Below are 26599 nucleotides of genomic sequence, written 5' to 3' on the forward strand. Positions count from 1 at the left end.
CATATGTGTACACTAGGGTACAGGAAAGTGAGTGACAATTGAGATGTATTCCCCACAATACTTGACATATATGGACACACACACAACCACACATGCCAGTGCTGTGAATCTCAGACCTGCCTAGCTAATGTTATGTATGTCAGACATACAGCAGTATTGCATGCGTTACAAATGGTACTGATGCTTCCTGTGGCAACAGTGCTGATATATGCACTAGGGACGTCATAACTATTAACAGGTGTCAAGTGATTTACCTTCGCTGTCACCCTGACCGCTGTCTAAGTTGTGTGTTATGTCCTTCAGTTAACAAAACCATTGCTTACCAGTTGCACAGGGTATTGTAGGACTGCTTGTGATACACCTGTGAGCTGTCCACATTAAACATCCATCTGCAAAGATGCCCCACCACTTAGTTATTACCACACATCTGTCCATATCTGAGGTACATCTTTCTGTACATTCAGCATATCACCATATACAGTTGGCAATGGTGATGCTGCATTGCAGCTGCATGATGTACTAGGATACACATCACCTGCATACATCAGAAACTGCACACACATGTTATCTGAATGCACAACACTATGTTTACAGGTGTGTAGGTCCTACAATCCTGACATTTGGGCATGTTTGTAGGCATTGCAATTGGTGGATATGTGTAATGACATAATGACATACATATTACATATGTAATGACATACATGACACATGGACTGTTGTATGATATGATGATTGACCAGTACAGAGGGGATGTTACCTCTGTCAACATTGGTTTCACACCTTATGTACTGTTAGCATTCAGCAGTCATGGACCTACATTCCATGTGCATGTGTGTAATGGCTGTAGTCACCTGTTTGCACAAAGGACAATAACAGCTATGCCATTTACAGGTATGTTGTGCGTGTGTGTGTGTGTGTGTGTGTGTGTGTGTGTGTGTGTGTGTGTGTGTGGCATGTACATACCCAGGGCAGGTACATGGAAGTCTTATCCATACATGAGGATGTGTACTGGTGTACAGCAACAGTCATCTGCTAATGGTGGAAAGTACCAAGGACCCCTGGTATGTGTACAGCTGACCTGGTCACAGGCAGTGGTATCATTGCATTGCATAACACATGATGCAACTGCGTCAGTACATGTGTGCTCTCTACAGTTGATGTAGAGCTTAGTACAGTACACAGGTCAAGGGTCACATGGTGATGTATTCTTCCATGTCATACAACATGTATGGATGCGTGTTGGTGGTCTGAGGGCATGGTTGTGTCTGAGGTTTACATCCTAGAATGCAGCATGTGACACTGTGTCCTGCACATGACTCATCTATGATACCTTTTGTGGGGGGACCGGTCAGTACATGTGAGTGGCCTTTATGTATGTGGGTACACCACCTGGAGCTGTCCGTACCTGTGTTATGGCCCACATGTCTGGTTATGAGGTATATGGTGGCAGTGATAGGTTCTGAGGAATATGGTGGTAGTGCTATTGTGCACTACAGAGCCATCAGACAGGAGTTCCTCACTGCTCAGATGTCAGTAACTCCCTATTGTTGGATCTACAGTGACCAGCTGTGAATATGGATGCTGCACATCTAGCACTGGTTAGCATAAGAAAACAATACAGTTGTCCTGTAGGTGTATGGGAGTTAACCTGTGTTTAGGACGCTTGTCTTGGAATGGCACTGTGTGGGCGGATGCAACTTGGGTAATATCCTCACTTCCTTGAATCATGGATGCATGTGATATGTGAAAAAGGCCTGCCTACTGTCAGACATGTCATCTCAGAATGACAGCAGATGTTGTGTAAAAGACTGGTGTCAAATATATGTAGAGCAGTGTTCCTGCTATCAGTGACAAGTACTAACACCAGAGCCCATTACAATGTGTTCTTTACATCTACCTGTAATAGCATGGCCACTGTGACCTTCCGTGTTTAGCATCAGAGTGCATCCCAGTCAGATCTGTGCTACTAGGAGTATGAGCATGCCCAGTATATCCTTGTGTGGATGAACACATAGTAGTGCATTCCGACCAGCCCTGTGCTACTAATTGTGTGAGCATGCATCAAAGTGCATCCTAGTCAGCCCTGTGCTACTAGGAGTATGAGCATGCTCAGTATATCCTTGCGTAGATGGACACATAGTAGTGCATTCCGACCAGCCCTGTGCTACTAAGTGTGTGAGCATGCACCAGAGTGCATCCCAGTCAGCCCTTTGCTACTAGGAGTATGAGCATGCCCAGTATATCCTTGTGTAGATGGACACATAGTAGTGCATTCCGACCAGCCCTGTGCTACTAAATGTGTGAGCATGCCCAGTATATCCTTGTGTAGATGGATACATAGTGCATTCCGAACAGCTCTGTGCAACAATATGAGCATGCCCAGTGACACCTTGTGTCAGTTATGTGCCTCTGTGTATGGGCATGGCCATTGTAACCCTGTATAGTGGTAGTAGTCATCCATTCCACAGATGGGCATACTCCAGGTCAGGATGGATTCCTACTTTAAACACACAGGTTCACAGGTATGTACATCTTAACTGCCAGCATCCCTGTTGATATCTGCATTCCCAGAAGGTCATAATGACAGCCTTGACATGTGTAGTCTGTGTGGCGCGATACGTTGGTATGTAGTATTGTAATAGTAATCTGTAAATAGGCAGGTGTTCCGTTCCCGCCACTGGCGTGTGTCTGTGTGTATGTCTGTCCCTGTTTGCCAGTGGACTGTAAATTGCTTTTAGACTGCCCACACCCCATACATTTCTTATACCCACTGTTAGCAAGGCCGATGATGTCACCCATCTACAAATACACCTCTGGAAGTGATGTGTCCCAGTAATCTCTGTAGTGCATTCTGTAGCTGCGTAATGCTGTAGTGTAATAAAGTAGTTAGGTCTGTGTTTTAGTCCCACACTTGCCATGTGTGTATGTGTGTGTGTGTCCGTTTGCCTGAGGACTGAGTAATGCTTTTATACTGCTCACACTCCATACATTTCTTATACCCATCGTTAGCAAGGCCGATGATGTCACCCATCTACAAATACACCTCTCGGAGTGCTGTGTCCCAGTAATCTCAGTAGCGAGTTCTGTAACTGCGTAATGCTGTAGTGTAATAAAGTAGTTAGGTTGGTGTTCTAGTCCCACACTTGCTGTGTGTGTGTGTGTGTGTGTGTGTGTGTGTGTGTGTGTGTGTGTGCGTGTGTCCCCATTTGCCTGAGGACTGAGTAATGCTTTTATCGTCTGACACTCCATACATTTCTTATACCCACCGTTAGCAAGGCCGATGATGTCACTCATCTAAAAATACACTTCTGGAAGTGCTGTGTCCCAGTAATCTCGGTAGCGCATTCTGTAACTGTGTAATGCAGTAGTGTAATAAAGTATTTAGATTGGTGTTCTAGTCCACACTTGTCGTGTGTGTGTGTGTCCCCGTTTGCCTGAAGACTGAGTAATGCTTTTATACTGCTCATACTCCATACATTTCTTATACCCATAGTTAGCAAGGCCGATGATGTCACCCATCTACAAATACACCTCTGGGAGTACTGTGTCCCAGTAATCTCTGTAGCACGTTCTGTAACTGTGTAATGCTGTAGTGTAGTAAAGAAGTTAGGTCATTGTTCTAATCCCAGACATGCCAAGAGTATGTGTATATCTGCCTGCATGAAACAAGTACAGTGCTTTGTAGTATTCGCTGTAGCACATGCCCTAAACACATGTTGCTGCAGTGTGATACGGTAGGGGGTTATATACAGGACATGGCAGGTGTGTGTTTGTCTGTTAGAGTCTGTGTAGAGGTGACCGTGATTGTCTTACCACTGGACATGTTTGGGAGCGGGTTTTGTAGTTTTCATATATAGTATCCGTCTTATGACACATTGGCCACCTCACAAGGAATACAGCTGTCAGTCAGCCACAGCACTGTGTTGGCAAGCCATACCCATACATCTGGCAAAAGGCCTGGTGAACTAAGTATGCAGCCCTACTAGTACCCGGTATAAGTCCCGCACCCATGTGCCATGCACATATAACCTTGCCTAGGATATCCCACTATGTTGCTAGTAACATGCACATTGAGGACAGATAGTAGGCATGGTGTGACTGCAGTCGCCTGCAGAGGACATGGCACCCTGTACAGTGGTACAATAGGCACATATTTGCAGACATTGTGCCTTCACTATGTTCCACACTGAATGCCTGCAACATATGTGGTGCCATCAAATGTTACCCACTAAGGCCAGACAATGTTGTACACATGTGCCCTGTATGGACCCATGCCACTGACACCAGGGAATACCTTTATCATACTATCCATGCAGGTGCAGGGCCAACCTGCTCACTATAAGCAGGTTTCGCCACACCAGGCCAGTATTGGCATATCGGGGTATAACAGGCTGTGTATACTACATGCATCTGCCAAACCAGGTACACCTGTACATGTCACTGTACAGTATTGTGAGACATGCAAATCCCAGGCAATGTCCATGTGAAGGACTATCAAACACAGACATGGCATGCATCTCAAAACTATGGCCCTACACATTGGTAACCAGGATGTCAGGCCAGATAATGCAGTACCCAACTGTGTGGGACATTGCAGACACTACACCCCTGCACTGTACACCATTGTGGGTGATGCAATGGCAAGGCTTATCCTTCACCCAGCCTTGTACAGCCATCTTGCACAGCCAAACACTACACACCCATGGAGCAATGCATACCTGCATGCCAGTACTGGCACCCTGTGTCTGCGTTTGGGTTGTGATGCTCCCAACCATGGTCACTCCCAGTATAAACCTCGTTGGTAAACCAACAGTTGTCAAGCACTTTCACATGCCCTATCCCATAGAACCTCCAGATATCCCCTGTGGTGCATGTGGTCTTGTGTATAACTGTGGCGTGGCAAACTAAGTAGTTAAATTGTGTATTTGTGGCCCTGGCAAAGGTGTCAATGCATGTCCATTAGAGAGTGTGGTTGTGGTGACAATGGCATCTGTTCACATGGACTGACATATGTGTCTACTATATCTGTTGCAGATGGCACTCGGTCACCTACACACATGTTCTTACAGCACAGTAACATGTCGCCTTTGTGGCACATGTAGTAACGTCATGCACATGTAATAGCAATGATTAGTCAGGGGTTTGTCCCTGTACTTTTCAGCATGTGGCAGATGATGCTTATGGTTAAGTCTCCAAGCCCTTCCCTGGTGTACATTGCCTGTCCTGCCCACACACTCTATGGTGGATGTGAAGGTGTACATCTGCACAGCAGCAGCATGTGTATTGTAAGAGATGGAAATGGTCAGGTGATGGCCTCTGCACCTATTGCAGTCCTCCTCTAGCTGATTACATGTGGTACGGCTGTGATGGTGTTCCCATAGCCATCTGCATGATAAACACAGTACACTGTCTAGGGAAACATGTTATTATCTGGCCATGGCAGTCGCTGTGAGTGGTATTTGTATGTGGTGTTCTGACCCGGCATCACAGATGATATCTAGATGTACCTCAATCATTTTTCACAGTGGGAAATAGCCTAATGACAGGATCGTGATGTACCACACATATCTGCAGCATGTAAGTGTAACTATGCTGCATTGAGACTACTGCCTGTTTAACATGTGTGTGGTAATGGCTGTTCTGCATTTTATAATACAGACATGACAGTACTCTGTTCATGAGAGAACCCCATCTATAGGGCCATCTGTGAACTGGTCAGTGTGTGCAACCATTTGTTTCCTGTGCTACACACTGAACACACATCTGTGCACAGCAGAAGTATGGTGTGAGGATTGCAGACAGTACATGATGATAGAGATGTGTTACTGCCATCGCATCCCTGACTGGACATGTGTCACATGAGACAGTGGTATGACTGACACTGTGTGGGATTCCCAGTGACAAGCCAATGATGGGCAACTGTTCATAGCTGCAATCACACATCTACTACACATTGTACAGTTGGTGTGCAGTATATATGCATGTGTTGTGCTCCCTCTGCAAATATATACCATCTGTTGTGTTGGGATGCTGGTGATATCTATGCATACTGTCGTAGGTAATCCTGTATGCTGTTGCCTATCACTAAGCCATATGTGGGTTTAAAAATGCAACACCATAGGCTGAATGGGTTGAGAGGTCCTGGCAGAACCTCCTGTCCCACTTCAGCTGACCATGACACTGAGCACTAGCACATCTGGGGCCCAGCCATAGACATCAACCTCTGTTGGCTCTGCACCACCTTCTGGTGATACCACCACTAAGGATGGAGCATGGCCCCCTTGGGAGCAGGACAAGACAGGTAAATATCTGCTGTCGTGCTGTCCCGGACATGTTGCGTTGGTGGCTCCCTAAGGGGTAACGAAGCCAGATATGCCAGTTCAATGGCAGAGTGTCACATTTACAGAGTGATGCTGCCCCTCCTGGACAGCCCTCAGCACTGCCTCCTTTGCAGCTGTGTAGGTGCAGTGGCAATTGCCCATGGCTGGGGATCTCCATCCCACTGTTCCCGTGGGCTTTTGAATGCCGAAGACCCATTGCCATCCAGGGTGTGTCCCCGCACATGTGTCATATACCAACCCTGTATGCTGTAATTTCTGTGCTCCTACCTATCCTCCATGGCCATACCTACACACCTTCCCCAACATCTGACCCTCACCTACGGACACATAAGGCCATTTGGCTCCTAGAACACTATCTTCCCTATACATAGTTGTCCATTACACACACATGCCCACTGGACACATGAAACCCTTGTAATATGCATCATAACATACTACTGTTATCTTCACCCCTGTCCCTCAGGCGCACGATCCTGGTATGCACATCACTCCTACATGGTCCAGGTACACGTGAGGAGGATGACCCCATTGTACACAAAACACTACCAGTCTCCCTATGGTTACCCCATTTACCTTTATCATGATCATGGTGTTGCACACAGCACATTGCAAGAGTACTGTTCACACATAATGATTGGGCAGGTACTGTTGTGTTAATGTACATGACATGCACAGAGTGATGTATACGGCCAATGTACAACTATTTGCATGTATGACTGACACATGTCTGTCTGACTGAGTCTTGTGATCACATAGAGCAACACCACTACATAATACAGGCATCACTGGTGTTTCCCATTTCATTCGTTTGTATCACTTTGTTGCCACATGGTATGTTCCGGATACGTCTCTATATATGTATGTACCTATATGCTGGACATAAAAACTCACATGTACTTCTACGTGATGGGATACATTCCTATACTGTTGAATGACTGCTCTGTATGATATGTTTGTGGTACTGTCCGTTGTCTGTATATCTGCCTTGGTGTATTGGTAATACACATTAGCTGTGTGCGCAGGGTCCTGGTTCCAAACCTTGCGAAGGACGTTTAGTTGGTTGCAGGGTAGAACAAGCCCATTGGATACGGAGGGTGTAAGACACATTAAAGCAGTTGGGAGCAGGTGTGTGTGGGTTTGCATGGTGTTAGGCACTACTGACCTCTGGTTACAGCCTCTTATGCTCAGTTAGCCTCTGCATTGCTTAACCAGTGCAATACTCGCATACTGGTAGCCAAACACGATTACACCCGCTCACTCCCACACTTGCTAATGCATCAACATTGGTGCTTGCATCTGTCACTCACACCTGTGGGTGTGAGCTAGGACCACAATATTACCTTGTGCCTATTACATCGGACTACATGACTACAGTATCAAGATTGGCTGCCCATTAGGCGATGGCATCATGTTCGACTGTACGGAATCAGCGGCCTGTCCAGTGACACAATCATATTTGTGTCTACCTGATACAATGTGCTCCCACCTTGTGATGCCTATTACATTGGAATACATGAATACAGTATTGGGAATGGCTGCCTATTAGGCGATGGCATGGCATTCGACTGTATGGAATCAGCGGCCTGTCCGGTGAATCATTCATATTTTTGTGTTCCTCTTACAATCTGCTCCCACCTTGTGATGCCTATCACATTGGACTACATGACTACAGTCATAGCCGGCCTTAGGCTTAGGCCAACTAAGCGGCCGCCTAGGCTGCCGCTTTAGTGGGGGCACTTTACCAGTATTTATTTGGCGTAGGTAGACCAGAATTGGAGCACTGGGTGGTGTGATGGAGGGTGCCATTTTACCTTCTGCCTAGGGCACAGTTGACCTAAGGCCACTCCTTTTTTTTCAAAACAAGTTTATTGTTTTAACATATAAGAGAAATATCATAACAATTTTATACAAATAATTAAAAATAGGTATTATTATAATATTCAACAAAACAACTAAAGTATTTACAAAGACATCCACTACAATCAGATCAATTAATTAAACTAAAATACTGTGCTATTGAAATTAGAATTTTTTAACAAATTTTGTAAATTATCCCATACAATAAAATGTGATGTTTTTCTAGTTGTTCTCATTCTAATTGTGCTTATTTCCATATGACACATTATATTCATAACATTTTTAAATTCATTGAACGAAGGAGGTGTATCTGAAATCCAATTTCTAGTTATTATTTTCCTAGCCACTGCTAGGATAGACCATAACAAGGGAAGCTTAATCTTTTTAACGCATTGAGGTACAGGTGTGTTGAATAATATAAGAGACTTAGAAATAATGAAATTATCTGTAAAAAGAGCCTGCAAAAATTCATTAATTGACTTCCAGTATTCTTTCAACTTCATACAGTCATAAAACATATGAGCCCAGTCAGCATTAATTTCTACATTACATCTCTTACATAGATTATCTTTATTATTAATTTTATTCATCATCAAAGGTGTATAAAAAGATCTATGTAAAAATTTCCATGTATAAAGTCTCCAGACAATGGAAGATGTAGTTCTATAAGCAGATTCCAATATATATTGTTTATCTTGTTGAGTTGACCTAAGGCCACTCCTGACTACAGTATTGGGAATGGCTGCCTATTAGGCGACGGCATGGCGTTTGACTATACGGAATCAGCGGCCTGTCCGGTGAATCATTCATACTTGTGTGTTCCTCTTACAATCTGCTCCCACCTTGTGATGCCTATCACATCGGACTACATGACTACAGTATCAGGAATGGCTGCCCATTAGGCAACGGCATGACATTCGACTGTACGAAATCAGCGGCCTGTCCAGTGAATTAATCATATTTGTGTGTTCCGCATACACTCTGCTCCCATCTGGCTGATAAATGGGAACCGAGACTCTGCATTACAGACAAATAGTTGGGTTGTGGGAGCCACATCTGTCAGACGAGTCATGCTACCGCATATCTGTTATAGGTTTGCCACCTTTTCAATTGGCCAAGGTGGGAATTTAGGATTACCACCTGTCCCACTTTGCAAGGGACACTGCGAAAATTATCAAGACATAGCACATGTCTCGATTACAGGACATTATTATATTCTACGTTTCATTAATAATTGCGTAAAACAGTTATTTTATATATGACACTTCTATATGTTATTTAAAGTAGCATAAGCAATTCAAATGCAACTAGATTAAGCTTTTGTTTGTGCAAATAAGTGTAATCCTGTACTATGCATGGCTGTAGGTATGTTTTGTCTGGAATGTCTGACATTTCTAAAGAACATGTCCCACTCTGGCCATTTGGAAAGGCGGCAACCCTATTGGATCTATATGTAGAGATGTCAGACTTTGCAGGGCAACACACCCACAGCCAGTAGAAAGGGGAGTGCTTCACTGTTTTGCCTAAATAAAAGGTTACTCTTGTAGCATTATAGTTGCTTATACTGTTACCTATAACATTTAGGTGTTTCAGATGAACATAATTGTTTTATGCAACTACTACAGACAATATAGGTAATCTTTGCCCTAAATCACAGGACATTTGCCTTAATTATAGTTATTATGCAGCTCACAACTGCCCAAAGGGGAGTGTCCCTCACAAAGGTGGACAGGTGGTAACCCTGACCCTATTATTCTATCAACTTTCTAAGGTAGTCAGCGGAACATGCACTTTCTCTCACTATCAGACCTCTCGTACGAATGGGGAAGAATGAACACTGAATCAGGGACACTGCATAATGACCTCAGGGACGTATTTAGAAGGTTGGTGCTATTAACCTGACACATTGATGGACACAGAGCACATATGTATTCATACACATTGTCTGAGGTACATGCTGTTTATGACTCTTACATATTGTCATTATTCATTACATGTATTCTGCCACCTTTCCTCCTAATATCACTAGTTCTAGGAGGGTTTAGTTGGGACTGTGTTAGATTCTGATTCGTAATCATGGACGTCCCTGGTAATCGGGGACAGTTCAATGATATGGTCCCTATGTGTTCCCCCAATGGTTTACGGACTGTCCAGTAGATGTGCTCTTAAGGTTTGGGAGGTATGGGCATCTGCTATACCCATATCAGAATATTACTTACACCCATGGGGCGGTCCTAATACTTGTCTGCCAGCCAACACCTGCATGCCTAGTCCCATAATCGCATACCCATAGTCCCCCCACCTGCCACTACTCTACAGCACTCATCCTTACTGTGGGCGCAGGTGGACGCAGGAGGGATATGAACACACCCCTACACACTGCCCATTCTCCCCGTGTTGGGACACATGTCGTACGTTGTGTCAACCCATGTGTTATCAGGCTTGCACAACCTACTGTTCCATATACAGCTACATCCTGGTCGTAATAGTCTTACTCCCATTGTTTGGAATGACCAAATTTTTGGTGTCCCGCAAGGGACATCGCTGTCCATGTTTAAAGTGTAGACCTTGTAGATCTCTCCCACTGGTAGTTTCCTGCCGGTGGTCTGGGAAGCAGTGTTGCATTTACCTTTATTGTGTGTCTGTATGTCTCACCAGCCTAGCTGGGGGAGTGGGAGGTAAACATTTGTTGAGTGGACCTCCCACCAACATATGCCCGGTCTAAACATATGTTACCCGTAACTGCTGTAACATAACCTAAGTATATACATGTGTATATTTACTGTAACATATATATATATATATGTATATATATATATATATATATATATATATATATATATATATATATATATATATATATATATATATTTAAATTAATATATACAGATATATCTGCATATGTATTCATACATGTATATTCATATCTTGCTGATATATATATATATATATATATATATATATATATATATATATATATATATATATTTGTGTGTGTGTGTGTATATATATATATATATATATATATATATATATGATTATATATATGTACATCAGTATGTCAATACATTCCCTGCTCATACGCACTTATACGTGCATAATGGTGTTTATATGCTTCACCAGCATACTAGTGCCTTATTCGTTATAACACCGACACACTCCAGTTATCTTATAATCGATATGTAGCACGTTATACAGTGGACAGATGTTGCTATATCTTCATGTATGGATTACTGATGGTAATTGGAATGTGATAGTGTGATTTGACCCATCCCTCTTCTGCACAGCCTATTATTCCATCTACTGTCGATGTTTGTATGGGCACATTCCTATTATTTATATCAACAAATGGAATGCATGTGTCACAGAATTTGTATTTCAACATATATGGTTATCTGCATGCGAGTATGCATATATACCTATTACGACCTAGCTGACCTCCACGGGGCGGTCCATTAGAACCGGCCCATCCAACCCTGGCACGCCTGGATCCATAATTGCATACCCATAGTTCCTCCACACCACCTGTGTAAAATTTACATGCGTAACATCCATTATCCACTTGTTATCGCAGCCATGACACAAATTTACACATTGCCCTCTCCAGAGCTTTTGGGGCACTACACACATTCTGTCCTGCCTCGTGTATTCACAGGGTCTCCCGCCATGTATATTTGCACATACGTGCATTTCCTTGGATTATGAAATCCAGCCAATTGCGCTTTCCAATTTTTGGAGGTCCCAGCATGGGACTACATTCCATCTGTGTGTAAAGTAGACTTAGCATTTCAACAATGTTACTCCCACTGGTAAAGCCCTGCCTGGTGTGTGAGTAGCAGTACTCTGCTCACTCCTGGGCAGCTTTTTATGACATACGCTGAAAGCACTATATAATACCAACATTGCTCTTGATTCCCTTCACATCCCTTGTGTATGCTTTATTGTTACAACGTCCATTCTTTATATATATATATATATATATATATATATATATATATATATATATATATATATATATATATATATACCATTCTTTATATAGATATATATATATATATAGATATATATATATTATATATATATATATATATATATATATATATATATATATATATATATAGATATATATATAGATATATATATATATATTACATCTGTACATACAAACATACATTTCCTATGCTGGGAGCTGCTTACACCCGCACAGGCACACTCGCCTATGCTTACTGTACGTTACATATGTTTACTGCCATTTATTTGTGCTTATTTGTGCCTTATTCATTATGACAATACCACTTTGATTGAAAGGATCTGGTTAACAGTCCCATGCGATACAAACGTTCATCTTTACATGTTTAAATGTCGGTTTACAGCAGAGCAACTTTCATTCCACAAGGAAAATGATATGTGCTATTGTCAACCTTGAACCATGAATGCCTTTTTGTTAGGCGGATGCTCTAACCATTACACTATTGGTGTTCTGCTTCATTTATATGTATACCCATGGTGCATAGTTACCCTAACACACGCCTCATCACTTCACTTACACAGCAGGCATCCATTTTCCTGTTGGGAAAACCACACTACTACACATGCGCCATTCCCTATTCCCTACTGCTTTGGACCCATGCTGCATGTTGACTCACTCCGAGGATATTCAGACCACCACAGCCTATAGGCCTGGCACATATGTGTGTTTGGTTGTCATGGTCTTCATATGGTCATCCGGGTTTAGGCTTGTCCGACTGGGGATTGGGACTGTCCTGTACCTAGCTGAAAGTCAGACTTAGCACGGGGAGATCATTCATTCCACTTTTAGCATCCTACCTGTGGTTGGGGATGCAGAGGTGTGCTCACCTATGGCCATCCTGATATATAACAGCACTAACTATTACTGGGATTTCCGCTGCTGTTTCCTTTCACATTTGTTATGACTACTATATTGTGACCATGTTCATTCTTCATATCTATATGTGTGTGTGTGTGTATGTGTGTGTGTGTGTGTATCGGTCTGTACATACACATGCAAATACACCTACATGCTCATTTACATTTCCCATACCGTTGAATCACCTCCACTTACCGTCGTGCATACACGCTTGCATACCCGCTTACGTCTTGGGTTGCCACCTTTTCATATGGCCAAAGTGGGGCTTTTTTGGGACACCAATCAGATTTTACAGGCCGACACATACACACGGTCAGTACAAAGGTTAGAACTTTACTTATTTGCCTAAATGAAAGCTTATTCTTGTAGCAGTTTAGTTGCTTAATCTGTTTCTTGCAACTTTAAGTATTTTACATACAAAAATAACTGTTTTATGCAACTGTTACATGAAATATGGGACATAAGTATTTCCTACAATCACAGGACATTTGTCATTGTATTATATTTGGTCTGGACACAACTGCCCAAAAAGGGACTGTCCCTAGCAAGGTGGGGCAGGTGGTAACCCTACTTACGTCTGGTTTAAAGTGCCTTAAGCACCGTATATCTGACTGCCACTATGCGAATGTGTAAGGTATATATTCCTGATAATGCAAGTGGGGAGACGTGCATCATGGTCAGGTGTTTAATCCCTGGTCATAGGTTCTGTAGGATTGGCTGGAGGCTGAGCAGTCTTGTGGACAACTACTGCTCATACAACTTGTGTCCAGACGTAAACAGGACTGGATATCGTGTTGTGACACCAAGTCTAATGTTTAGAACAGATACATATCCCATGAGGGATATCCAAACATTGTGGGGACTGATGACCTTCTTTGCTTTACGGCTATAAGGTAGGGTTATACATGCAAGGGATACATAGCTGGCAGTCCTGAGACTGCCTAGGGTGAGACTGCCTACTAGATATGGGTAGGGGTCACTATGTGCAGATATAGCTGCGCCTATCTAGCAGCTCAAGTATGGGTGGTTTTGGTGAATGTTCAGGAAGGGGGGGGGGGATTGGTGTGCTGGGAAGGGGATGATGGGTATTCAATTATGTATCCAGGTGTGTTGGGGTTGGATGGCTCAGTTCAGGCCAGACCATTATGTGGGTATGTGCCAGTAACGTTTCTGTACATGTGTATGGCACTTTTTAATGTTCACATGTTTGTGGGATTGTATTGTGGATGTTATATTTGTTCTTTGGTTATCTTCCTGATTCACCCATTGTTCCCTCATAGACCTCCAGTTCACCTATTGTGCATCCAACCCAGTCTCCCCTTGGCAAATTATTACATTACCCGTCACCCCACACCCCCATATTACACAGACACCATTCATCCCTTCACTAGTTGATGACCCATGGCAGAGTCAACAGAACACATTGCATACACTACATATCTCTGGGACCAATATGGTTGTGAGGACTACCCTAGCATTTCTGATCATCCACATGCTGTACTTCACGCACATAGGTGCATGCAAATACTTATCTTTCATGACATGGTAGGTAGACCCGGATAATACCCGTTCATCTATAGGCCGTCCTGACAAGGATGACTTGGACCGTGAATGGGCAGATATTGGGCGAATGCTCTGACCATTGGTAGGGTTGCCACCTTTTCATATGATCTGGTTGGGACATTTTTGGGACACACATCAGAGTTTACAGGCCAACACATACCCACAGTCATTACAAAGAATAGTACTTTAGTTTTATGCCTACATATAAGCTTTTATTGTTGTAGCGGTGTAGTTGCTTATTCTGTTTTGTTTACTTGCTTAGTCTGTTTCTTGTAACATTTAGGTATTTTATATACGGACATAAGTATTGTATGGGACTATTACATAAAATATGGGACATAATTATGTCCTGCTATCACAGGATATTTCACATTTATAATGGTTTTGGTATGGGCACACCTGCCTAAAGGGGCACTGTCCCTCACAATGTAGGACAGGTGGTAACCCAAACCATTGGGCTAGTCTTAGCAATTGGCGGCGGGTTAACAAGATGCATTTCACTTCCACTTGGTATAACTAGTGACACTACAATGGAATACGGGCACGGGGTTTTAAATATCATTTGTTCAAGGGATGGGGACTCAATATTCAGCTAAGTGCCTTTGTGTTTACTTCTTATTGTGGTGTTCGCAAAAATGTCTTGTATGCTTTGCATACATTTCACTATCCATGGACACTGACAGGAGTGATTAGTATTAGAGACAGGCTGTACTAGTCAGTATTTTAGGTTGCGCCTATGCAGCCGACATGTTCACGCCTCCATGCAGCGCTTGGACACCCCTTGCACTCGTACACGTTTCCTATGCACGTGACCATTACGGCAGTGCACCTTCATTAATATGCATGTGGTGCTACTGCACCATTTCTACGCCGCACGGTCGGCACAAAGCTAACGCCGTCCTTGTGCCAAGCTTCATGAATCCCAGGGGAGATGTGCATCATTTCCATGGCCAAATCTTAAAGCAGTCATTTCATTCATACACTCTGGGTTCAAGACCTGCAATAGGTTTCTTTGTCCAGTGTTTTATAAATGTCATTAACTCTTGATGGCACTCTTTTTTTTTGTTTAATTTTTCAAAGTTGATATGTATACTTGCATATAAACATGTCTGACTACATTCTGAGTGTTGTTGCTGCTTGTATGTGATGTAATGCCTTGTACTAGTTTTTCTTTACAAACAAATGGATATTCAAAAAATGTCTTGATTCCAATTAATTTACCCATGTTTATTATCTATAGACTGTTTCTCTACACCTCATATCATGTTCCTCCCTTATGTGCCTCTGTCATACTCACCAATTAACTTCTCAAGGTGGAATATACTACCCAAAGTTTTACCTCTCTTCATACTTTGAAGATTCATCTCCTCACTCTCCCTTTTTCATGAAAACCAAAACACTTGTAGGCATATCCTAACTCTTCTATCTACTGCAGAAACAAAAAAGCTGGCCTTGCAATGTAGAAGTTGTGTTTTCCCAATATCTTTCCAGCTTTTTACCCAAGGCTCCATATCTGAAGGAGAAGACATAATACATTAAGTCCAAGCATTTTATAAAATAAACTGCAGTTCGAACAAAAACAGAAAAATGTGAACCTCATTTTAACAGCTTAAAACATTTGTTTTTAGGTGGTGAGGCTTCCCCTGCACTCCACAGTGTTGGGAGGGTTGCACCCCACATCTTGTTACTTATGCATACTAACTCTATAAGGTCCCTATATCTCAATAAAAGGAATGCTTCAAGGTAATTTAATCTCAGATTTATTATATATCCTCTCATTCACACTTGTATTTGGCATAGTTACAGGTGATCATTGCATTGATAGACAAGAGGCTTTAGTTCTAACTAAAATTTAAAGTTCTGGTGTGTTTCACTGCAATTTGTAGTAGTGTGTAAACCAGTGATGCATGTTTGTAGAGTTATCTTTTTCGCAATTATTCTACAACCATGTAGTTGGTATATAAAATTTAGGATGGTATGGGAAGAGTGCCCAAATGAGGGGTGTGTTGGGGGGGTTTACCACCCTGCAAAACAGATTTTATTTTTGTGTTTTTTTTTTATCTCACCATTTTTGATTTTTAATTTTCAGTACAGAGTCAGATGAAAAAGTGTTCTGTAATGGCTAGTAGGTAAACCTTTGCATTTGGCTATTTCAAGGTGCATAACTATGGCCCTCAGAATTTGAGCAGGCATCCCCTTACACACTTACTTCCAAATATGTTGCTTTAAATTCACTTTGTGAGAAAGTATGCAGAGGACGTGTCTAGGAAATATTGGGCCTCTGTCTGAATGCAACATTTTTTTTTAATTTAGCAAAAGTTACTATCCAATTTTTCAAATGTTTAAAGTTTGCTAGAGGCTTCTTTGCAGAATTTGCAGAAGTAGAGGGCTTCTCCATAGTTCCCTGGCAAACAAATGAGATCTGCTTATCATGACCTTGGTGGCTTGGAGAAATATGGGTCAGCAAGATAATACAGACCACTTCCCAGGAAAGGAGACAGAAAAAAATAAAACTGGATGATAGCATGAGACAATGTGCTAGAAAGTGATCAAATAACATGTGATATATGACAATATAACCTAAAGACAAGTGTGAATATGCTATCTTGGAATGCAAATGGTCTAATCAATATGGTAAAATTAGACAGGGTGCTAAAACTTACAAATTGCCATGATTCATGAAACCCATTTAAACAGTAGAGAAGATGTAAAAGTGATAAAGAATAATGGATAATGTGTGGGTATTGAGGGAGGGAGGAGAAGAGTTGTCTTAAGACTAATACATAAAAATCTGGCTATAAGAACAGAGGAACAGATAGTTGGCAGACTAGGCAGATGCATGCTAGTTACAGGAACTTAGCTGTGAAGGAAGGTTACCCTAGCCTTTCTTTATCTCCCTTTAGGATCTAAAATGAGGGGTATTAAACCAATAAAGAGGGGAAGTTACAGCATTCCATGAAGGTTGTAACGGGATTGGAACACTGTTACAAGTACAAAAGAATGTGTTCAAGGATAACTAAAGTTATGATCAAGGGCAGATACTTGAAAATATGCCTGAATGTATTTTGAGTGGCCAATGTTATGCAGTCATTACAGAGAAATACTAATTTTACACAGTATTTAGAAAAGCATGTCATGAGGCCAGACTAGACGGGTGTTATGTCATAAAGGATCATCAATACCTAATAACAGATTTCAGAATACACCCAATAGCAGTCTTAGATCATACTATTATGCAAGTTATCATAACAATAGGAGTGTCTGGCATTTCCCAACACATTTGCTAAAAAAGAAAGCATTTACTGAGTGGATAGACCAAAGGATGCAGGGAGTACTGGAGGAAATAGCAAATAATTTCAAAGTAGAAGTTGAAATGGAAAAAAAAGTAAAGTTAAAATCAGAAAGCTGATGGAGGTAAAATCTAAAGTAATTTAGGCAAATGTGAAGAAGAAAAATCTAAAAGTTGTTAAGAAATGTAAGGAGACCCAGGAACAGATGCGATTAGACAAGATGACTACCTGTTTAGAACAAGTGAAGGCACCCAGAAGAGCTATGTAGATAAATATGTAGATAATGTCAGTGAATGTAGAGTGAAAGCTCTTAGACACAGATTATTTGAAAATAATTCTAAAGAAGTCAAGCAGCTAGCACAAAGACTTAGGCAACAGAAGTCTGAAAGGCTAATAAAAAATAAGGAATTTGGATGCAGATCAATTAGAAGCAAATCCAAATAAGTGTAATATGAAAAAAGGGGAGAGTTTTACAGATCTCTATATGCACATGACAAATTAGAAAGTAAGAAAGCTGATAGCATGAAACAATTGGTTGACAATCTGCAGTTACCTATATTGGCTGAATTTGATAGAGAGATGCTACTGGTTAAAAAGCAAGAGGTGAGAATATTAAGTGCAATCAAAAGTCAGAAGACAAGGAAAACTCAAGAAACTGATTGTATACTGGTAGAACTATGGAGACAACAACATCCTTTGGTAATGGGCAGCATTCTCTCATCATGGGGGACATCAGTGCTTGTAATTATCCCAAGTAGGGTAAGGATTTGATGAGCCCTGAGTTTTATTGACACATTTCCATATTAAACCATGAGTCTTCTCAACTATACTAGCAACAGGGTTAGCAAGGGTATTATACAGATCAGTGTGGGGTTACCTAGGGCCAGCAGTCCTTTGATAATATAAACAAAATGTTATTTATTCAGCAAAATGAATTGCACAACAACAAATACATTATGTTACTATTGCTAGACATAGATAATGCTATTGATATGGTTAAGTGAGGCTTCACTTGAAGTCATGGAGGTATTTGGTCTCCCAAGAGTATGGATGACAGCCCTGACTAAAATGTATAGGTCTTCAGTAGAGACGATAACTTTCAAAAGGTATCTGTCCAGGCTACCCTCTATCCCCCTCATATTTGCCCTATACTAGGAGGTTTTAGTTGAAAGCATTGCATTGTATGAAAAAGAGGTTACAGACAGGGAAATAAAGCCAGAAAAGTTATTGCTGTTTGCAGATGATATCATTCTATTCTGTCTAACCTGGGACTGGAAGTTGACCCTCTATTTAGCAAACTGTAGGTGTTCGGGAACATTGTAGATTACAAAGTAAATAAAATGAAATCTAATGCAATTGTAGTAAATCACACACCAACACATCACATAGTATAAAAATATGTTTGTTTATGGGGTCATGACAGAATTAAATATGTTTGAGTGTGGTTGATGAAGGACATGAAAAACAGCCAAAGAGATGTGGGGTGAGATGCAACAAAAATATTAAAATAAGGAAGTGAAAAACATTGTTTATGGATGATGAAAGCAGGACTCAAGCTATAAAGTTGTTTCTAGTACCTTTGATACTATAAATTGGCCAGGCATGCTATTAGCAGCTGGACAAAGATGTCTGATTGAAACTTAAGAAGGAAATAAAGGGGATTTTCTGGGAAAAGAAATAAGAAAAAGTACAATGGAATAATTGATTCTTCCATGAGAGAAAGATGAATTAAGATTGCTGGATGTAAAAATGCACTTTAGAGCAACACAACATAACTTTTTATACTTAATGTGGCAGAGGTATTATAGACCAAGGTGGAAGGAAATGATTACTGGGAAACAAGGTGTGGAACAAAAGGGAAATAAACTGGCACTTTTTCAAATTCTGATGACTGACAGGGTCAGGAGATGGACTACTCAAAAGATGCATATATGGGCAGGGGCACCAAAGGAAGTTAAGAAATGAGAAAACTTTATTTCATGTATATGTAACAGCCCAAATAATAGAGGCATGAGATAAAATTACTGGGAGTCTGTGACATGGAGGATAGGAATTAAAGAAATGAAATATTGGGAACAGCTGATGAAAAAAGAGATAAAATCCTAGAATGAAAGTAAAATAGAATTCAGCTTAGAAGTGTTTGGCTTTTTAAACTATTTAATTTTGATGTTTGAATTAAAAAAAATAATAAAAAGTCAAGATTATGCAGATATGGGGGGACCAGAAGGGAGAACTTGTACAGTTCTTGATAGAAGCTAGAACTGAAATGAGGACTAGCAAAAGGCTTTTGACAAGAGCATATAGAGCATTATGTGTAGCCACAAATAAGAGTGATATACATCTGAAACAAGTCTGGATTACAAAACTGGGAATGTGGGGAGAGATATGCAACATGATCCAGGAGATATAGAATAATTGCTTAGAAATGTTTGCACAGATACTATTATGTACTCATTAAACTGACAGAGATTGAAGTTTCAACAAATGGAGGGTAATTGTTGAAAATGCAAGGGAAATGAAGATGGAACATGGGGACATTTGGGGGGTATGAAGGACTATAGGAATTCAAAGATGATTTGCAGATACTAGCTAAGGAAGTATGTATGTATGTGTGTGTGTGTGTGTGTGTGGGGGGGGTCATTTAGAGAAGGTTGTTTCCTGCTGCAGTAAGGAACAGAAATATAGCCAAACACAAAAAGATACTATTTGTTTTACTTATGATATTGGTAAAAAAAAACAATTACAGGAAATGGAGGTCAATGGAAAAATGCAGTAAAGAAGTTTTAGAAATTAAGGAAAAAAACAACAATTGTGGAAATGTCTGAAGGATGGGCTATTAGAGGAAACGTCCTTTGGAGGAAATAGTCAACTTGGGAAAAAGAGATAGATACATGAAAAAAAATGTTTGAAGTACTTTTGTATGCTTAGTCTTAGTTGATGAGATTTATATCAGCTTGATGACTCACCACTCAAAAGGAAAATAAAATACATGAGATGTCAGATGCTCTATTTTTATTTCATTTTTATTGGATTTTTTATTTTATTAATGTAAGCAGTTCATATGTATTTTTAAAAGGTTAATGAATCTGTAAATTGCATGTTCTTAAAATGTTAACTCTGGCTTAACAAATTAAGCTTAGAGTAATTCATGTTAATTACTTTATTCCTGGAACTTGTATGTATTGGTAGCTAGAGAATAGCTTAATAGTGCGCTATGCATGAGGATTGCACAGTACACTTAAACTAATGGGAATATGAATAAAAGGTTTGGTTTTGAAGAGGAAAACAATAGTATTGTGTTTGCAACCTAGAATTTCCACCCTTGAGAAGTTAGAAATGTGATATGAAGGATTTTGAAAGATCTCTGCAATAAAATTTAAAGTTATCTATGAATGTATAGGATACTGGGTGAATTGCTAATTATCTCACACTGTACAAAGAAGGTATTAAATTGCATTTCTGGTATACACGTGTAGATATTTTTTTACTTCATTCTTGGCACATCATCAAGAAATGATTTACACTCTTTTTTTCTACCCCATGCAGTTGACCATCAGCTGCCCCTGTTCCTGTTCTCATTCACTGTGTCTACTTGTTCCAACTTAACCTCTCCAGGGCTCATCCAGGCCCCATTTGATGAGCTGATGAGGAAATCAAGGATCCTGGGAAGTATCATGTTATATGTTGAAGAGTGTGCCCTAACTGCCATACCCTCATGACAACATTAGCAGCTCAGTGGTTGCTGCCCACAGGAAGTACATGTGTGCTTCCATGCATGCATAACCTCCCAGAAGACCTGCTCACTACTAGTGCAGTTTGCAGTTGGCCAGACCCATAAGCTGCATATTGTAGCAAGCCATTAGGCTGTGCTGTGACCGCTGAATGAGAGAGCTGACATCAGCCAAATCATTTCTATTTTCACTCTGCAGCCACTCTAGTGCCTGAGATGTCTATCAAACAAGGGTAATTTCTGGTGAAAAGTATCTACAGACATGCTGCATTATCAACACTGTTATAATCCTCCTCAAACCCTCCTCTTTACACAACTCACTGAAAAATAAAATAAGGGTTTACACACTGAGCAGACACAATATAAAAAAAGATACTCCCATGACACAATATCCCCTTTATTAGCACTCCTAAACTCAGATTTATATTTAGTTAAACAAAAATTAAAAGAAAATAAACAATAAAATAAAGTGAAACACATACCACATTTCACGTTCACTACAGTGTAAAACAAATTGATACATAAATAACTTCATATAATGTCAATCCTAAATCAGTCAACCAGTTAAAATAAAAGAGCTAAAAAAAAATAAACACAAACTTCAGACAAACTAGATTTGACTCTAACTAGATGCACTATGAAAACGTGGACCATAACTACCAACATCAAACTGGATGAGTCAAAGTAATGAACACATGCATGCTCTAAAATGCTTCTACTGTGACCATCAAGCTACAATTTGTCAAAGGACGAAATCACTGAGCAAATCTAGGTAACAAATCAACCAGGCCAAAAAAAAAAATGCACAAGTATTTTTTTTTCAAGCGTCAGCTTCCATGCACCAATATGTGGACAGCAAGCCATCCTCTCACCTTACCACATCCCATCCTAACCTCTATCAAAACCACGAATCCCTGGCAAATTCTATCAGTGATCACTCTCCAATATACATCCTAAGATTCTCCCCCTCCTCAATAGAACCCATAAATTTAAAGAATACCGAAAGTTAACCAACATCAACCGTGAGACTTTAAGTAATTAATTCAATCTCTCCACTATCGACTGGTCCTTCCTATCTGACCTCTCTCTCGTGATGTTGCTGTCGACGAATTCAACTCCATCATCTTAGACACTTTCAACTCCCTAACTCCTCCCAGAACTATCAATGTCAAATCACGCTGCTCACCGTCATTCACCAAGATAATCCGGTCTCTCATCCAAAACAGAGACTCTGCATGGAAACTCTGGCAAAAGAACAAATCTCTCATACAGTACCAAAAATATAGAGAACTCTGTAACCTGCCCAAAAAACACATAAACATCTATAAACTAAACTTTTACCAGACACCTCTGACCACAGAATCTAGAAATCCCAAAACATTTCTTGCATACAGTCAACCAAATTCTCCACCACACACACCCCTCTACACCTAGCTCCTGCCCTAGTAACTCACCCCAAGAAACTGCTTCTATCTTCAATACTTACTTTATCTGTACCATATACAAACCTATGCCTACTTGCAACACTACCAATCCCTCACCTCCCAGTGGACACACCCACAACAAAACTCCTCAGTCTCACTAAGTCCCATCCTCACTAGCTGCATTAAAAAGCTTCTTTCAAAACTTAAAACCATGCACACCATCAGCTGACAACCTAACTTCACTCTTCCTAAAGACAGCTGCCAACTCTAATACATACCCAGTATCCACCCGCATCAAATGCTCAATCCATGAATCCATCGTCCCAACTCTTTGGAAAAAATCCCACACCATACCTATCCACAAAGGTGGGAACTCTGTAGAACACGCTAATTAATGTTGAATTGCTATACTCTCTCCAGTCTCCAAAATTCTGGAGCACTAGGTCCATAAACACATCAAGTCTTATCTCATACTAGAAAATTTCATCACCCTTACCCAGCATGGCTTTCGGCCCCACCACAGCACCACTACCACTCTCATCTCCTTCCCAAACTCCATCTCCCTAGTCAGAGACAATAATAAATTAGTGTCCTGCCTCTTCTAAGTTCTCTCTAAAGCCATTGACACTGTCTCTCACTCCATCCTCCTTTCAATACTAACTCAACTAAGCCTCTCCCTCACAACTACTTCCTGGCTTACCAGCTACCTCACTAACAGACAGAAATCAGTCCTATCTCCCTTTCTCCCCATCCAAATGGGTGTCCTACAAGGCTCCTTTCTAGGCCCCCTCCTTTTTAACACATTTACTAACCAACTCCATGCATCCTGTCCTCAGTCATCCCTCATACAGTATGCAGATGACTCCACCATCATCACCATTGCTGACAATCCTTCTGATCTGCTTTCCCATATGCAAACCTCCTTTAACCTCACTGAAACATGGCTAACTGACCACCATCTTATCCTTAGCCCTAAAAAGACAAAACTTTTATTCATACCCAAATCTCTCCACCAACTTAAATCCTCTTTCACCATGTCTTCCCTAAACAACACCATCATCTCTACTGAACCTCACACAAAGCTACTTGATGTAATCATTGATCACCAACTTGAATTCAGTCTCCATGTACAGAACTGTATAAAGACAACCCAACAAAGGCTTGGCTTACTTTATAGAAACCTAAGGTTTCTCAACCCTAACTACCGAATCTCACGTGCCCAGGCGTATTTCCTTCCTAACCTTCTGTACTGCTCTGAAGTCCTTACTAACTTAAAGTCCTCTCTTCTATCTAAACTTGAAACCACATATAACAAAGTAGCCAGATTTGCAGCTAACATGTGACCTAAATCTCATCACTGTCTTGTTCTCCAGAATCTCAGCTGGTTAGAATTTCCTACCCAACTCATTTATTCTCAACTTCTCATAACCCACACCATCCTAAATAAGTCCTCCTCCTGCCCTGGCATAGCCTTTCTTTTCTCCCTCTATAACCCACCTCACCCCCCTCAGAAGTTCAGACCAATGCCTCTAACAGATTCATAATCCAAAAAAATCACTAGGACAAAACCTGTACTGCTATCTTCCTGCTCTCTCATGGAATAAGCTCCCCATGGCCCTTAGAAATATCACCCATGCACAAGAATTCAAGACAGCTATCAGACATAACATACATAGCACCAGGAGATGTCACTGTTACCCCCCATCTAAAATTCTTACCCTCCCTCTTTCCTACCCCTTCCTTTTCTCCTCCCTTTTTTCCCTCACCCGTACACTCCTCTTTATCTCCTTTCCCACTAACATTCAAACTATTCTAACATCCTGTGTATTATTACAACATTCTACCACCCTCCCCTCCCCCCTCCAAATTCTGCCCCAGTAACCTTATACTTATTTTCTTTTTCCCTCTTCTAACTTCCTCTTCTTTTCCCTTCTTATACTTGGCAAACTAACTACTAAGTCTCTCCTGCTTTATCACCAATAACAACTTCCTCTACAAATTTGCTACTTTGCTTTGACCAAATGCTCCTCAAAACCCACTTCTAATTTGAATCTCATTTTCAATGACATCTCTTCTCATAATACTATTGCCCACTGAATAACCTCTGTTATATATGTATATTATTGAATCTGTCTTCAGTTTTGTTATTCTGTTCTTTGAATATCTTGCCTGCACTATTCGTCCTTGGAAGTTTTTCCTTGTACTATTTGTTTTGTGAACCTGTCTATTTTTACTTATGTACTGCAAATGTTTGACCTGGATTATTTGTCCTCTGAATCTGGTTTTTGTATAACTTTCATATATTTTTTTGCATAATTTCTACTTTGGAGCTTTTCAACCCAGGCCTGAGCTGACAAAGGACACAAGATCAGACAGACTAAACCGGCCAACAAATGTCAAATAAATAAATAAATTAATAAATAAATTAATTAATTAATTAATTAATTAATTAATTAATTGATAAAAAATAATTAATTATATAGACTAAGTTCATGCTCAGACAAATATGAAGAGAAAAATCTCCCAAAGGAAGGGAATCATTACTGGTGTGCCCTTACCGATCATGCTGGTTGTAATTTCCTGTGGCAAATGCTGATCGCCAAACTGTTTTCAGTGAATTAGAAAATCATCTAGTTTGCATTCAGTGAACAGTAGAGATGCTCTCTGAAACTACAGGTGACATTTCTCATAGTGCATTTTTGCAGGGGGTAGAACTCCACTGCACCCCCTTTGGGTGAGTTTTGTCCAAATATCATTTTATTTATATATTTTAATATGTTAGTAGTACAAAATATAATTTTATTTATGTATGTTAGCACTGTGAAAGTCCTGCATGGAAGCATCAGTTTAAGAGGAGGATGGCAGCACACCATGCATATTAAGGAAGGCGCGCTGCCTGAACACCTAATGCTACACGGAGCGTGGACGAGTGCAGGGGGCATGGCTGAGAGCAGAGCTCTCAGAATAAACACGCCCCTGCAAAGTAGAACAGATGAATGTGTACATAAAAGAGTGAGACCACCCCTAAGTGTCTGCAAATCCACACCAACCATCCCCCTGTGTTCAACAGCAACAGTACACTGAAAAAAAACCACAAATAAACCCTTGTAGTAATGTTTTTAAAACTCCGAGTACAGCTAACCATAGGTGCACGGGTCTGCCCATCAAGTAGCTACGGGTAAAGTAGCATGAAAGGCTGAAGAGGATAACAAGGAAGGTATAGCAAATGAAGGAGCACAGCAATAGTGTAGTGGTCAAAGCATCCGCCTAAGGAGGAGGCATTCCCAGCTTGAGTCCCACTGCAGCACATACCATTTTCCAAGTGTAATCCATATACTAACAATTATGTGCATTTTATTGCTGTAGAACCTACAAAATAACAATTAAATGTGAATTGGAGTACTGCATGAAATGCACATGTGAACAATCAGCACTAGAATGAATAAGTCAGCAGTAAGCAGGTGTAAGCACAGATAAGTAGTAGTAAGCAAATGTAAGCAATAGTA

Source organism: Protopterus annectens, chromosome 5.part0 (genome assembly GCF_019279795.1).
Source record: "Protopterus annectens isolate FY-2018-M chromosome 5.part0, PAN1.0, whole genome shotgun sequence".
In the NCBI taxonomy this organism is placed as follows: Eukaryota; Metazoa; Chordata; order Ceratodontiformes; family Protopteridae; genus Protopterus; species Protopterus annectens.